At 37.0% G+C, this 13,160-nt stretch overlaps 1 protein-coding gene across 16 annotated transcripts in view; it reads right to left on the bottom strand.

Moving 5' to 3' along the window:
* KLHL31 (kelch like family member 31) overlaps positions 1-13,160 on the bottom strand; it is a 143,741-nt gene that overhangs the window by 9,095 nt on the left and 121,486 nt on the right. Inside the window, exon 1 of one of the 16 annotated variants that reach the window (XM_077903633.1) lies at positions 2,776-2,796. The exons of the other annotated variants lie outside the window; for them this stretch is intronic. The gene's annotated coding sequence lies outside the window, so the exon portion shown is untranslated. Of the gene's footprint in view, positions 1-2,775; positions 2,797-13,160 lie in introns of those variants that run through there. 16 annotated transcript variants of the gene reach the window in all.

Below are 13,160 nucleotides of genomic sequence, written 5' to 3'. Positions count from 1 at the left end.
TAGTGAAAAAATGTTTGTGACATTCTTGACAGATAAAAGGGTAATAGACATGATGTCTAAAGAGCTCCAACAATTAATTAATAAGGGAAAGGTAATCCAATTGAAAGTTATCAAAGACTGTGACTAGTTAACTAGGTTGTTCACAAAAATTAAATACAAATAGTTGACAAATACATTTCTTAAAGCTAAACTAATTATAGTCAGAGAGCTGTCAACTGAAATACAGAGATCCTTTTTTTTTTTTTTAAGATTTATTTATTTATTCATGAGAGACACGGGGGGCGGGGGGCAGAGTGGGCACAGACACAGGCAGAGGGAGAAGCAGGCTCCATGCAGGGAGCCCGATGTGGGACTAGATCCCAGGTCTCCAGGATCATGCTCTGGGCTGAAGGTGGCGCTAAACCGCTGAGCCACCAGGGCTGCCCTACAGAGATCCTTTTAATTGCTTTGTGGATACATTGCTTAAGATGGTTAAAATATTTTTTGATATTCACAATATCAGATAGTACTCCCATACATCGTTGATGGGAGTATGATTGATAGTCTTTGCTTTGACATTAAATCTAAATCTAGAGATATATCCTCATAAAGATATATTTATATGGATAGTAACCACTTTCCATTATCAATGTTATAAATATTTGAACCAGTTGTTTGTTTGTTTGTTTTGAGACAGAGAGACAGAGCAAGCATGAGCGAGGGAGCAGGGGAGGGGAAGAGGGATGGAGAGAGAGAGAATCTCAAGCAGATTCCATACTCAACTTGGAGACCAACATGAGGCTCAGTCTGAGGACTCTGAGATTATGACCTGAGCCAAAACCAAGAGTTGGATGCTTAACCAACTGAGCCACCAGGGCGCCCAATCGTTGAAGCAGTTTTTAAACCTGTGTGAAGTGGTTAAGGTGGCTCTGAGCAGCTTTAGTATTAAACAGACTTGAAATATATTAAGTTTAGCCCTTAAAATATCATTGATTAAACTGCTTTAGATTTTTTCAAAATATTGAGCATAGTCATTAGAAGATATTGTAACTGGACTTTAAAAATAGATTTTATTTTGTTTTTTCCCTCTTTTTTAAATTTAAATTCAATTTGCCAACATATAGTACATCATTAGTTTCAGATGTAGTTTTCAATAATTCATCAGTTGCATATAATGCTCAGTGCTCATCACATCACATACTCTCCTTAACACCTGTCACCCAGTTATCCCATCCCCTCCACGTCCCCTTCAGCAGCCCTCAGTTTGTTTCCCAGAGTTAAGAGTCTCTCATGATTTGTCTTCCTTTCTGACTTTCCTCATTCAGTTTCCCCTCCTTCCCTTATGGTCCCTTGCACTATTTCTTATATTTCACATATAAGTGAAACCATATGATAATTGTCTTTCTTGACTTATTTCACTTAGCATAATACCCTCCAGTTCCATCCACATTGAAGCAAATGGTAGGTATTTGTCTCTTCTGAAGGCTGAGTACTATTCCATTGTATATATATATATATATATAGACCACATCTTCTATCCATTCATCTGTCAAAGGACGTCTTGGCTCCTTCCACAGTTTGGCTACTGTGGACATTGCTGCTATGAACATTGGGGTGCAGGTGCCCCTTTGTTCATTCTTTGGGGTAAATACCCAATAGTGCAATTGCTGGGTGGTAGGGTTGCTCTGTTTTTAACTTATTGAGGAAACTTGAGTGGATTTTATTTACAGCATGGTAGCATTCACTTTTTTTGTGAGATTACCCTTGTATTTTTTTTCATTTTTAAGATTACAAAATCAGTCTGTGTAAATGAACAACTCACAATTTGGTATATATTATTCCAGATAATTGGATATTCTTATACTAACTCATATCAGCACATTTTTGAGCAGTGGTGTGCCGATAAACCAGCTAAGTGGAGGGGAGCCCTTGTGTGAATTTCTTTGGTGCAAATGTACTCATTAGAGCTGATTTTAAACTATTTACTCCTTAACAACCAGCCTGTCAAATTCCTGAAAACATAACAGTTGGCTCTCATGAACCAGTACAAGTCAGCTCCAGCATACCACTATATGCGAACTTAGATCAAAGCATGTTTATGCTTTATTATTCAGCAGTTCGCTTTTTTCACCAAACAGTAACTTATGTATGTCCTACCATATCAGTACACACATAAATTTACATCATTCTCCCCAATAGTTACAGAGCATCCCATACTAAAGATGTATAAAACTTATGCCATTCTTCTGGGCCAATTTCTCAAAACAAAACAAAAAAACCAACCAAACAAACCCATATAAACTATAACTCACTGAATATAAAATAGATAATTTGAATAGCCCTGAAAGTATTAGGGAAATTAAATTTGTAATTTTAAAACTCCTGGGGGTAGCTCAGCCAGTTAAGCATCTGACTCTTGATTTCAGCTGATGGACATTTAGGTAGTTAGGCATTTCATAGTTTTTTGAGGGGTGTGTGTATGTGTCTCTTTTAAGTCACACTCTTGAGTTTATCCTGAAGGGTAAAACTTGGATTTGATTCCACTTGAAAGGCCTTTCAATTTAATTACCAGAATGTATGTTTAAAAATTCCATAACAGTTCTATTGTGTTTGTCTTATTCCTTTCCATGTGGAAGAAGCATAGCAAGTAGGTAGGAAACAGAGATTTATCTCTTTGCCAGGACTTTTGTCTTCCTCATTAAGCTCAGATTGTAATATTCATATTTATACTTGTTTACAAACTACAGCACATCTGTCCTCCCTCATTCTTGCAACCAATGCCAGATGCATCCTTACCTGGAGAAATAGATTTTCAACCCACCATCAGTTTAGTCTTCAAATGCATTTGACTTAGTGGTAAATGGCCCCGTGATGGATTTTTCTGGGGAAAATTTTAAAGAGTTTGTTCAGCAAGCAGTTATCAGACACCTACTGCTGTGTGGGCAGCACTGTGCTGGGAATGATGGAGTAATACAATATGTAAGTAATATAAGACAAACAAGACCTGACAAGTACAAAATGGTAACAAGTAACTAGGCAAGCACAGCAAAAAAAAATTTTTTTTTTTTTAAATATCGGTTTCTACCATCCGGAGTAGAAGCACTGATGTGTCTTTGGGAAAAGCCTTGTCTATTTTTCCTAGAAGAATCCCTTTGGAGAAGTTTTTATTCATGTAGACATACGGCTTATAACCACTCATTATTTTGAAGGAAATCTTGAACTTGAGGACTAACATGAATGTTTTAGATTGAAATGTTAAATATTCTGTTTATCTATCATTAAATGATTATAGCAGCCTCCTTTTTATCTGTGGTTTCTCTGTCCTCAGTTTCAGTTTACCCATGGTCAACCTGTGGTCAGGAAGCGGATGATCCTCCTTATGACATATCATCAGAAGGTCAATAGTAGCCTAACACTACATCGCAAGGCCCCAGTCATTCACCCCACTTCATCTCATCATGTAGGCATTTTGTTATCTCACATTACCAAAAGAAGAAGAGTGAGTACAGCACAATAAGATATTTTGAGAGAGATATCACATTCACATAGCTTTGATTACAATATGTTGTTATAATTGATCTGTTTTATCATTAGTTATTGTTGTTAATCTCTCACTATGTCTAATTTATAAAATAAACTTTATCACAGGTATATATGCATAGGAAAAACATAGTATATATAAGCATCAGTACTATTTGCAGTTTTAGACATCATGAGGCACAGGTTTGGAAGGTATCCCCTGTGGATAAGGGGCAACTACTCTTTGCATTGGTAGCATATGGGGTGGTATTAAAGATATTCAGCAACTGATAAAGCAGGACACCTACTAAGTAGTATGGATTCATAGGCCACAGTTCCAGAGCTGGGTTCCAGGGGCTTCCCTGGAGTACTCTGTGTAAGTCTTCAGCTGCTGGATAATAGTGGGGCCCAGGGTCTTCTCAGAAAGGATGGTGGGGTGAGAGGGTTTTGGGGGAGGTCAGGGCAGCAACTATTTGGCTGATTATTTGGCTATTTACCAACTCAGTATAAAACAGTCTCACTATTCTAGCAATTGGTATACTGTACTAAATCATTCTTGTCCCAGGGACAGGGTGTACTTGTGAGGTTTCTGGAGAAAAGAGAGTCTGGCCTTAATAACATAGCAATATGATGGGGCTAAGGAGATAAAGGGCCAGCAAGGGATTCCAAAAGAATCCAAAGGTGGACTGTAGAAGCAATAATATATGATTTTTAAATCTTCTTTTTCTACATTGCTATTCTCTTATATCACACTTAATTAAGGTATCCTCAAGTATCCTTAATTAATTGATAAATTGGGACTAGCTCACTCTCTGACTTTAGGAATACCATATGGTATTGTTGTGAAGACCCAGCCTCTGAAGAAGGACTGTTTGAGTTTAAAGAGCTCTAGTGGGTAAGAGTTGGGGGCTGTGGATTGGAGGGGTGTTGACAGAAGTAGAAGAAACTACCAAGAGATGGCAGGGAGTATAAAAAGCAGGATGATTTTGAAGAGGAGTCAAGAGTCGGAAAAAAAGAAATAGCATAGGATGAGTCTCTCTATCTTTGCAAGATTTTGGAGTGTTTTTTGGTGGGTTTTGGTTTCGGTTTTGTTGGGGGCTTTTCACCTATGAACAGACTGCAACTGGTACTTCACAGGGCAGCTACAACTCCACCAGAAAGTGTCACTGCATCCAAGAATCAGAGGACAGTTTGTGGCCACTATATCCCCTGGAAAGTGAGCTGGGAATTCTGGAAAAGAGAGATCCCAAAAGGGGAAACTCAATGAAACCTTAAATCTTCAGGAAGGAATGAAGAGCATCAGGAATAATAAATATCTGGATGCATATTAAAGATGTTTTCCCCCTCTAAACCTTTTTAAAATTCATATAACTCTTCAAAGCAAAACTGATAACTTTGTCTTAGGGGGTTTCTAACATTTCTAGATGTAGCACATATGACAATTATAGCATAAAGGATGGGGTGTTGGTAAGTGAATCTATACAGTTGCAAGGTTTCTATATTTTATGTGAAGTGGTATATATTAGCTCTGTCCATGTGAGAATTTAACCTTGCACATTGTAATCTTAGAGTACTGCTGTCCAATAGAAATAGAGTCACATATGCAATTAAAAGTTTCCAGTAGTGACATTAAAATGTTAAAAAGAAACAGGTGAAACTAATCTTTTTTTTTCAATTTTTTTGAAACTAATCTTAATAATAAAGTTTATTCAACCTAATATATACGAAATATTATTTCAACATGTAAGTGGTATAAGATTATTAATGTGATATTTTACTTTTTAAATCCTAAGTCTTTATTATTATTATTTTTAATCCTAAGTCTTTAAAACATAGGTGTATTCTATACTTACAGCACGGCTCATTTTGGACTAGCTAAACTTCAAGTGTTTAATAGCCACATGTGACTGATGACTATGGTAATGGACAGCAGAACCCTAAAAGAATCACTTAATGAATGCAAATTATAGCTGAAAAACCAATAGGTAAATGTAAATGGAATTCAAAAGAGGGCAGGGAAGTTAAAACAGAGGGACAAAAATTAGAGGGGACCAAAATAGCCCAAATAATTTAATGGTAAACCTAAATCCAATTATATTACCAAGTATGTTAAATGTTAATGGGTGAAACATTGTCATTAAAAGGCACAGGTTTTCAGAATGGATAAGAAAGGCAAGACCCAAATATATGCTGTCTACAAAAGACTCACTATAAATACAAAGAACAGATAGGTAAAAAATAAATGAGTGCAAAAAGATTTACCATGGAAATAGTAGACATAAGAAGACTGGTGTGGATATGAAGTGAAATACATTTCAAGAAAAAAAACAATTACCAGTGATGAAGAAGGAGTTTCATAATGATAAGAAGGTCAACTCATCACAAGGATATAACAAATATAAATGTATATGTGCAAAGAACAGACCTTCAAAATTATGTGTGGCAAAACAGTGTGACAGAATGAAGGGAGAAATAGGCAGTTCCTCAATTATATTTAAAATATTAATAACCGTCTCTCAGACACTGACAAAACTACTAGACAACAAAAATCAATAAAGATATTGATTATCTGAACATTATTAATCACCCTGACTTAACTGATATTTCTAGAACATTATACCCAACAACTGCAGACTACATTCTGTTCAAGTGTATATGGTACACTCGCCAACACAGGACCTATGCTGGACTACAAAATATGTCTCCATAAATTTAAAAGCACTGAAGTCATGCAGAGTGTGTTCTCTGATCATACTGGAATTAAGTTAGAAATTAGTAACAATAAACTATGAAAACCACAGATCTGGAGACTACACAATATACTTATAAATAAGCCATGTTCCAAAGAAGAAATCACATGGGAAATTAGGTAATATTTCAAACTGAATGATAATAAAATGCAACATAAATACCAGCTCTGCTACTTATATCATCGATTACCTAACCTCTTAGAGTCTCCACTGACTTATCTCTAAAGCAAAGATAGTAATGGTGCCTGCCTATAGGGTTGAAAATGAAAACTTAATGAGAAAATGCCTATACAGCATTTGGCAGAGTATTCAGCAAGAAGCTAGTGTTCAAAAAATTTCAGTCATTTTCGGGCACTGGGGGTTATTCTGTATGTTAGTAAATTGAACACCAATAAAAAAAAAACTCAAAAAAAAAAGTATTAGGTTAGGATGCCGTGAATTAAAAAAAAAAAAATCAAAAAAAAATTTCAGTCATTTTCATTAAAATCAACCACCCTTGTTATCTGTTTCTTTGGGAATAGAAAAGTGACTTGTTTATGCCTTGAGGTGAAGGGAATCAGAAAGCTGCCACATTTTAGAAAAGCAATCATGAGGAGCAGGAGACAAGATGGGACAAGCTTACACAGTGACCCAGAATGAGAAATGGCAAATAACAATGGGGGGTCAAGGGTGGTTTCTGGAAAATAGGAACATTTTCCAGGGGTTCTGAAAATACTAGGGAGAAAACTGGAATTTGTGCAATTATACAGGATGAGGAACAGATTATTTTTATTTTGATATGAAGGATAAAGGTAACCTTGGGAGTTTAGAAAACTTGGGACATTTGGTTATAGGTTATGTAAGCAATGCAAAATTAAAGGGTTATTTTGGTGAAGTGTTGTTGGGATGAGGAGGTTCACAGATAATAGGAGTCTTATTGGTTCTGGTACCAAACAAAGGGATTTTAACAGGAGTGTGTATAGGAGGGATAAGGTCATTAGAAGTAGAGGAAATGCCTTATGCTGAAGCAGGGAGCCATGACACAGCATGGTATGGGCAGACTCAGATGGCTGAGTCATGAGGGACAGTGGGAGGGCATATTAAGCCAAAACATACAGGACGTTGGATGCTGGAAAGGGTTTGAACTCAATAAATTCATATGTGATCAAGAAGGATTAAGAAATCTCCAGGAAGAGAGAAGATAACCTGAGGCCCTTGTGAAATCTTTACTTCTTCTAGGCCTTCTCTTATTTCATGTTGCCACTTTTTATTTCATATATATACATATATATATACATGTATATATATATATATACACACACACACATATACCACACACTTGACTCTTGAACAGTGCAAGTTTGAACTGTGTGGGTCCACTTACACACATGGTTTTTTCAATAAACATATTGGAAATTTTTTCAGAGATTTGCAATAATTTGAGAAAATTTACAGACAAACCCAGGTAGTCTAGAAATATTGAAAAAGTTAAGAAAAATTTTGGTATGTCATGAATGCATAAAATATACACAGATACTAGTCTATTATTTACTACCATAAGATATACACAAATCTATTTTAAAAATTTAGAATTTATCAAAACTTACCCATATATTTATAGACCATGCATGACACCATTTGTAGTTTAGAGAAATGTAAACAAGTGTAAAGATACAGTATGAAGTCATAACTGCATAAAAGTAACTATAGTACATACTATACCGTGTAATAATTTTGTAGTCACCTCTTGTTGCTATTGCAAAGAGCTCGTTAGAAGTATTCTCTTAAAAAAAAAAAAAAAGAAGTATTCTCTTAACATGGTGTGTGACCTTAATCATCTCTGCATAAAGAGTTTGTCTCTCCAGTAAATTGTGTATAGCAGTAGTTCAGTTTTTGGGGAATCAAAAGTTATACACAAATTTTTGATTATGCAGGAGGTCGGTGCCCCTAAACCCCATGTTGTTGAAGAGTCAGCTGTTTATTATATATATACTATTTATTCTTTCAATCAAATTGTAAATAATATCAATTAATTTAATTAATTAGATTGTAATATTATTAATTAATTTTTAAAAGATTTTATTTTAAAGTAATCTCTACATTTAGTGTGGGGCTTGAGCTCACAATCCTGAGATCAAGAGTCACATGCTCTACCAACTGAGCCAGCCAGGTGCCCCTATTAATTAATATTTTCAATAATATTTTAATATATACATTTTTAAAATAAGAGAACTTTTTGATCCCTCAAAATCACTTTGTAGAGATAACTGGCTTCTTTAGCTCTCTCTACGGGAGGCAAGAAAGAGAAGAACAGTCAGGAGACCATTTAAGAGATCACTGAAACCAGAGCCTATGTTCAACTTCCTAGTGGCCATATTTTCCCAGATATTGTTGCAAATTCAATCTTTCTTGACTAGAGCTGCCACTACATTTTTTTCCTACGTGTGCACCTTGGAGGTGAGGCTTAGTCTGTGCCCTGTTCCTCCAATCAGGACACCACAGACCCCTCCAAGGAGCCTGAGGATCAGTCACCCCTCCGAAGCTGGACAAGGCTCTGATGTTGTTCTCTAGGCTGTAGAGATGATCATGAGCTATCTGCTGACAAATGCTCTCCTCCCTTGTCAGCCCTGCATGGGGCTCTGGCCACTGTTTTTCTCAGTTTGAGGAGGAGTACAGGCCAGTAAGAATGGTAAGGGCAGCAACTCAGAGCCTTACTGCAGAGAATACTAGCTTCTTCATTACTGCAGATCAAACCCCAAGAGGCTCTATTCTTATCAGGCAGGTTGACAAGCCTTCAACAACTCTTCATAGCCCTCACACTGGGGTCTTCCTGAGGAATACAGACACAGGCATGTTACACTGGGCATATCCATGCATGTGCAAGCACTTACACACACACACACACACACACACATTCACCATGCCACTTGGCCAACCAGTGTACTTACACAATCACATTTAAATGAAGACCAAGGATAGCTTTAAAGGGAGAAAGTTGCAAAAGGGTGGCCTTAAGGAGCAGATATGTGAAGATAAAATGGGATAGTTTAATCCTCTTTGATTTACTCATTTGGTCATAGTGTTGGGCCTTCGAGCTGATTAAATGGGCTAACAAAGAGGGATGAGAAGGAATAGAATATTTACAGAATATGCTATTCTGTCACTAGGTCATATGTGAATGTGTAGTTAAAGCCAAGAACTCTCACTGTTTCTTCTACAATTGTACAAATGTTCACTTATGTGCCCTGGGTCGTATTGTAAGTGATTGCTGATGATGGTCACAGTGATAGGCCACAACATGGCTGTGAGGAACAGGTGTTTTAAAAATGAGTTGGAAAAAAATTTTGAAAATAGAAATAAATAAAAAATAAAAATAGGTTGCATATATATATGTTCATGTGTAATATAGAGTATAACCTAGAAGTTAATAAATTTTGAAAGCATCCCATCCTTATTGATTCAATTATATATTAGTTCAGAGTTGGATGATGGTTTTTAGCTATTGTTATTTTTTTCAAGCTTTTTTCTTTTTAAACTGAGTAAGTGCCTTGTGGCCAGCTGCTCAGGGATTCTCCAGGCTTGGTAGCAGGGCAATCACCGTGGCTACCATACCTGAGGCAGGGCTTTGGTTGCAGTCATGGTCGGTGTGGGGAGGAACAGCCTTGCTGAGGTGCCCATGGCTGGGAGTTTCAAAACTGTTTCTTCATTTTCTTAAAGCACATCAGGCTTGATTCTTCCTTCCTACCCAGCTCTAGTGACCTGCAGGGTGGGGGAGCCCTCCCACCTGGGGATCAAAGAAAGGAAGAACTACACATACTCCCTGAGACAGCTAGAACTTGTACTTTTCACACAGCCCCGACCATAGCAGGAATCGCTGGAAAGAGGACCAGCTACAGCAAAGCAGGTTGTGTAATGAGATGAGCAGCTATTTAGAGGCACTGTAAATCCTTTCCTGTCCCTTCCATTTTTGGGTGAAAGAAAAGACTTTGCACAGTGTGCAGAGGGTTATGAAAGGCTCTATATGCTTCCAAACTATCTTCACCCTGTGCAGAAAAGCCCAGAAAGAAAATTCTTTCTCTGGCATGGACACCATAGCCTCTTACCCTCTCTGCTCCATCCAGGATTACCCAGAACAGCCTCTTGGATTCTTGGAAGAGCTGCCCTTTAAAAACTAGGTGGAAGGGTAACAGAGATGCAGCTCCACACTCTCCTCCCATTGCCCACCACAGATCTTGGCTCTCAGTGTCATGTATTCGACATCTGATAAACAGCTGGGCAATCATGTAAGCCGTCACTTTTTTTTTTTTAGCCGTCACATTTTTTATCGTCTTTTGTATTTTCCAAAAAATCTAGAGTGGCTGCACCAGTTCACATTCCCACCAACAGTGTAAGAGGGGTCCCTTTTCTCCGCATCCTCTCCAACATTTGTTGTTTCCTGTCTTGTTAATTTGCCCCATTCTCACTGGTGTGAGGTGGTATCTCATTGTGGTTTTGATTTGTATTTCCCTGATGGCAAGTGATGGTTCCTCAAAGAGTTAAAAATAGACCTGCCCTACGACCCAGCAATTACACTGTTGGGGATTTACCCCAAAGATACAGATTCAATGGAACGCAGGGACACCTGCACCCCGATGTTTATAGCAGCAATGTCCACAATAGCCAAACTGTGGAAGGAGCCTCGGTGTCCATCGAAAGATGAGTGGATAAAGAAGATGTGGTTTATGTATACAATGGAATATTCCTCAGCCATTAGAAATGACAAATACCCACCATTTGCTTCAACGTGGATGGAACTGGAGGGTATTATGCTGAGTGAAGTAAGTCAGTCGGAGAAGGACAAACATTATATGTTCTCATTCATGTGGGGAACATAAATAATAGTGAAAGGGAATATAAGGGAAGGGAGAAGAAATGTGTGGGAAATATCAGAAAGGGAGACATAACGTAAAGACTGCTAACTCTGGGAAACGAACTAGGGGTGGTAGAAGGGGAGGAGGGCGGGGGGTGGGAGTGATTGGGTGACAGGCACTGGGGGTTATTCTGTATGTTGGTAAATTCAACACCAATAAAAAAAAAAAGGAAAAAATAAAAAAATAAAAATAAAAATAAGGCTGTAATAAGCAAAAAAAAAAAGTCTATACAAATCAATGAAAAAGATAAATATAGTATAGACAATAAGAAAATAGAGAAGCAAAATCCCTGGAACTATCAATTCCACTATTTAATAAAAGAAATAAACTAAAACAGAAACAAAAACAAAAAAAAAATCTAAGTACGTTAATAATTATTCCTAAATATAAATCACCAAGTATGAATCTGTATTATGTATTAACTGTAAACTGTTACCTTACTTTCTAATTAAAATAATAATTATGTAACTAGCATGTACTAAATGAGAACTTACTGTGTGCTGAGCCCTGGGTGAAGTACTTTACATGATTTTTTGTTTAAGTTTAAGCATCACTGAAATCCAAAAAGATAGGTTATAGTATGTTCATTTTACAAATGAAATCGAGGTTCAGAGAGAGTTTAAGACATATCCAAGGTCAAGCAAGGGTCCAATTTGTAGCAGAGCGAAGACGCAAACCCAGATTGAGTCTTGACCTCCATCATCACTTCCCTTCAGCCCAGGGTAGGTTAAAATCTGTAGCAGGTTAAAAAGTTAGCTCTTTCCAGCATGAGAAGATAGAGACTGGGTGAGGTGGACCTGAGGTTGTAGAATAAAAATTTGGATATAGAGAACATCAAATGATTCTTTGTAAGTCCGAACACTGAAATAAATTTTTTGAGTGTAAAATAAATCTGAGGATGAACAGAACCTTTGGAGTTCTTAATCCTGTTATGGGTAGTAAAGATATAAAACTCCAATAATCAGATAAGCCAAAAATAGAAACAGGTTCAAGGATATCCTGCATGAATTTGTTAATCAGAACATAATGTGCTTCCTTTTAAGCATTGGGTTGAATGTGAAATTATCAATTTTTGTTTCAAAACAAATATTCCATATGATTCAACTTAGCTAGAGGATTATGCCTGGCTTTTATCTGTAAAGTATACAGAAACTATACACAAAGTTAACTGTAATTCCATTCACCAAGATTAGATATAGGACACAAGATCCAGTGCTAAAGTTTTTGGTTTGGGTTTTGTTGAAATTTCAGGAAAACAGCTCTTTCTCTTCTTACTCTTTTGTGTGTTTATGTTTTAGGGAGAGGTGGTTAGAGATGTAGTTTCTTAGGTTAATGTCTCGTTGGTTGTCACAGAACTGGAAATTGGGTTTTTGTGTTCTTTTTGGTTTAGCCATCGAATAGACCTATGGCAAAACATCAACTAATTAGGAATTCAGTTTAACCATCTGTCAGATGAGGAGATGTGTACCTTTCAGTTCTAAAACTTTACAAAGATTTAAGAATGAACAGCTGACCTTTGTGTCAGAATTGTCAAAGTCTGGTCCTTTATCTTTTCTCCCCTCACTATGGTTTTATTCTAGAATCCTAGAATCAAATATATCAGATACAGATACACCCACTGGGACAGGGAATTCTTCACCTGGGAGGCATGCATCTGGGTCTGGGTTGCCAGATTTAGCCAATAAAAATACAAGATGTTCAGTTAAATTTGAATTTCAGATCAACCATGAATCCTATTTTAGAATAAGTATATCTCCTGCAGTATTTTGGGACATACTTACACAAAAAACTGGTTTGTGCTTTATCTGAAATTCAAATGTAGCTTGGGTGTTCTGTATTTTATCTGGCAGCCCTGCTCTGGGTTGGGTTTCAAGGGAGTCTATGAATTTCATGAAAATCTCTAGAATATTATGGAACATATTATACGTGGGTGTTTATGTGTATTTTCCTGTAGAGCAGGCCTAGAGCTTCCATGAGGTTCTGAGAAAGACCCATGACCCAAAATAAACCCAGAATCATTGGG

Source organism: Canis aureus, chromosome 7 (assembly GCF_053574225.1).
Source record: "Canis aureus isolate CA01 chromosome 7, VMU_Caureus_v.1.0, whole genome shotgun sequence".
Taxonomy (NCBI): Eukaryota; Metazoa; Chordata; class Mammalia; order Carnivora; family Canidae; genus Canis; species Canis aureus.
Note: the sequence above shows the minus strand (reverse complement) of the source record. Positions and strands in the feature narration are given on the sequence as shown.